General features: G+C 43.7%; 1 long non-coding RNA gene across 1 annotated transcript; it reads right to left on the minus strand.

The window, feature by feature from the left end:
• Window positions 1–554: 554 nt before the first annotated feature.
• Window positions 555–1,794, minus strand: LOC115530749 (uncharacterized). Its single transcript, XR_003973781.1, has 2 exons — window positions 1,457–1,794; window positions 555–612 (listed from the first exon to the last, which is right to left on the minus strand). It is a non-coding gene; the product is annotated as an uncharacterized LOC115530749 (long non-coding RNA).
• Window positions 1,795–3,062: the final 1,268 nt, after the last annotated feature.

A 3,062-nucleotide genomic window follows, 5' to 3' on the forward strand; every position in this document is an offset into this window, starting at 1 on the left:
TCTGAGTGGCAGCCATGATAAGAGCGGTTTCAATTCCCTAAATGCTTAGGAAAGGTGCTTCAATGCTTCCTTTCTTATCTCCTTTGGTGTAGGGAAGACTGGACCATCCTTTACGAAAGGAAAGGAGATAGTGCCGTCCCAGAATTCCTTGCGGGACGGGCGGCACTATCTCCTGTCCTTGGTATGTGCGTGAGCAACCATTCTAGACAACTACTTAGTTTCCCTTTCGTCACTGAAAAAAAATAAAAATGCTCTATCAACCTTGGTAATTTGGGGGGGAATTTTTCACCAGGTTGTCCACGTTTAAACAGCTGGCCTGAAACAACAAGATAAGAATGCTGGGGCAAAATACTGTAGCAGCGCATTTCGTAATCCATCTTCGGAATATTGTAGATTCATCGTGGCAAATTGCAGCCGCTGTCGCATAATGACGTACCCTAGCCTAGGGATGCACCGATCCGATATTTGTATCGGTATCGGTACCGATATTGAAGACATTTCTAGATCGGGAATCGGTGACAAATGGGCCGATCCATATTTAAAAAAAAAAATATTTTTTTTTTTTATTTTTTTTTTACGTTTATGTACATACTTGAATCCTATTCCTACTACCTTGTAGGGCTGTCAAAATTGCTCAAAAATGACATTCGAATGTTCGTTTGGAAAAAAATCACGAATTCGAACTATTCGAATATCTGGTTGCCTATTTTACGCAGTTGCCGTCAATATGTCAATAATGCGACAAAACCATGGTTCAAATTAGTGGGATATATATATATCATATAAACAGCCCAGTAACGTGGAGGCCTAATCATGAAAAGCCACAACTTTGTATCGCTTGCATTTCACCACCACACCTGCAAGCGCGCAAACTATAGTAATCTGAAGAAGACGCCCGCTTCTGAATGTTACAAAGTATGCTAGTGGTAACGTTCCTTGCTTTGCTTACCATTTATCGAGAAGGCCTATTAAAATCGATAAAGAAAAAAATGCATGTCGCCTACGTCTTTCACCATGCCAGCGAAAGGGCCAGCACTACGCACCGTTCGGATTCATGAAAAAAAAGCTGTCTCGGACTTTGCCGAGAACATTGCGTTATAGCAGCTTTCACCAGCCAGACTACTAGCTCCCTGAGCTCTACTACGGATGCTTATTGAATGGCATAGCCGAGCTGGAATACCTATATCCAAGTACGGAAACCCCGAGGGGATAAAATACATTCGCTCTTCACAATAGTAGTCTGTTACACTTGTACCGCGGGAGTGTTTTTTCACATTCGAATATTATGAGGGACATCGCGAACAGACAGAGGCTCATTCACAAAGCAGATAGAGGCGCTTGTACCGCGGGAGTGTTTTTTCACATTCGAATATTAATTTTCACGTTCGAATTCGCGTTTTTGGATACATTTCGAACGAATATTCGAACTTCGAATATTCGTTGACAGCCCTACTACCTTGCTGCTTTGATAATTGAATTTCCCACGAAAATGTTCTCACGGGATTGATAAAAGTGTATCTATCTATCTATTGGCTGATCTATTCAGTTTCTATGCTGTGCGCTGTGAGTGACGTCACAAACAAGCAACACGCCGTGCGGAGCCTACAGTGATTGCAAAATGGAGCGAGCAAAAGGATCTGCTATCTGGAGCTATTTCACTTTACCTAAGCCAGCAAGCTCCACGGCTACATGCAACATATGCAAAGTAAATGTCCCGAGGGGTGGTACTAAACCTTCTAGCTTTAATACCACAAACCTTATAAAGCACCTCCAAAAATTCAAGTCTCATGATCCCAGTCTTTTCCCCTCAATGAAACTTACAGTTTGTAGCCATAATTTCGCGCTGTTTTTCTATATCGGTATCGGATCGGTATCGGCCGATACTAAACCTCAGATATCGGTATCGGTATCGGAGGTGAAAAAAGCGGATCGGTGCATCCCTACCCTAGCCTAGGTGCGTTCGGATTCTCTTAGCACCCCGTTTGTCTCCTTCCGAGTCCATGAATGAATGAATTCTCCGTCACGCCTGTCTTTGAACCTCATGACGTTTACCATCTGGGTCACGGAAGAGAGGTTAGGAGAGGATACAGGACGTCATTGATTAGGATGATTCGACCGGCTTTGTCTGTCGTGTGAAGTAGAGCCGGTCCGGATCCCGGTCGGATTAGGGACACAATGCTCTCTGATTTCCCTTCTCCGGTCCTGCCGTGAGTCCTTCCTCCGTCTCCGCCTCTTGATTAGCGGTAGAGAGACACCTTTTATCAGCATGCGTCTCAAACCAAATGAATTCGTAACTGGATTTGCTCCATAGCCTGCAGGTTTTTTTCCTTTCTATTCAGTCGCCCCGACAATAGAATGATACCGTGCTGAGCCACTGTGGTCGGCCGCATCTAAAATAAAGGCCAGAACTAGCCAAGCTGTTAAATATGCATAAATAAAACGTGTTGGAAAAATGTCACGTTAATTGTTCACCCTCTGTTATTATTCAAACTCTGTGTCTACAACTGTTAACAAAGTACTGCAAAATTATTCATCCCATGTTTGACCCAGAAAATGGAAATGTGTGCGTCATCTGATTTAATTAATGGGAGTATCTGGTTCTGGCGGGACACTATATCAGCTGGCAGCTAGCGTGGTAGGCTACTTTCAAAGGCATGTACAGTACACTGATAGGCAGTGCATTTAAGACCTTCCATCCCATATGCGTCTCTGTGAAGTTAAGCTGAGCTGGATTTCTCCCGCCACCACCACCCCAGACTCCACCTGCTTTGGATCTGCTCTGTATTCAACCTACACAGTGGGTTGCGATATCTGATGTGCGGCATGGGGGTTTTTGTATAGCACTCTGTGTTGTAAAATATTTGTACACTGTATCTGACATCTCAATTTCACATCCTACAGCACGTAGCACCCTGAAAGAGTGGAACAATACCGCCAAAAAGCTAATGCGCATTGAAGCACAGTCCATGCATTTAGCATAGCTCAACGACATACAGTTAGCACGGGGGACTATTCAATCAATCTATGGCTGTATTTATATTCATATGGCTAGCTTTGTCTCG

The sequence above is a fragment of the Gadus morhua genome, chromosome 18, assembly GCF_902167405.1.
Source record: "Gadus morhua chromosome 18, gadMor3.0, whole genome shotgun sequence".
Taxonomy (NCBI): Eukaryota; Metazoa; Chordata; class Actinopteri; order Gadiformes; family Gadidae; genus Gadus; species Gadus morhua.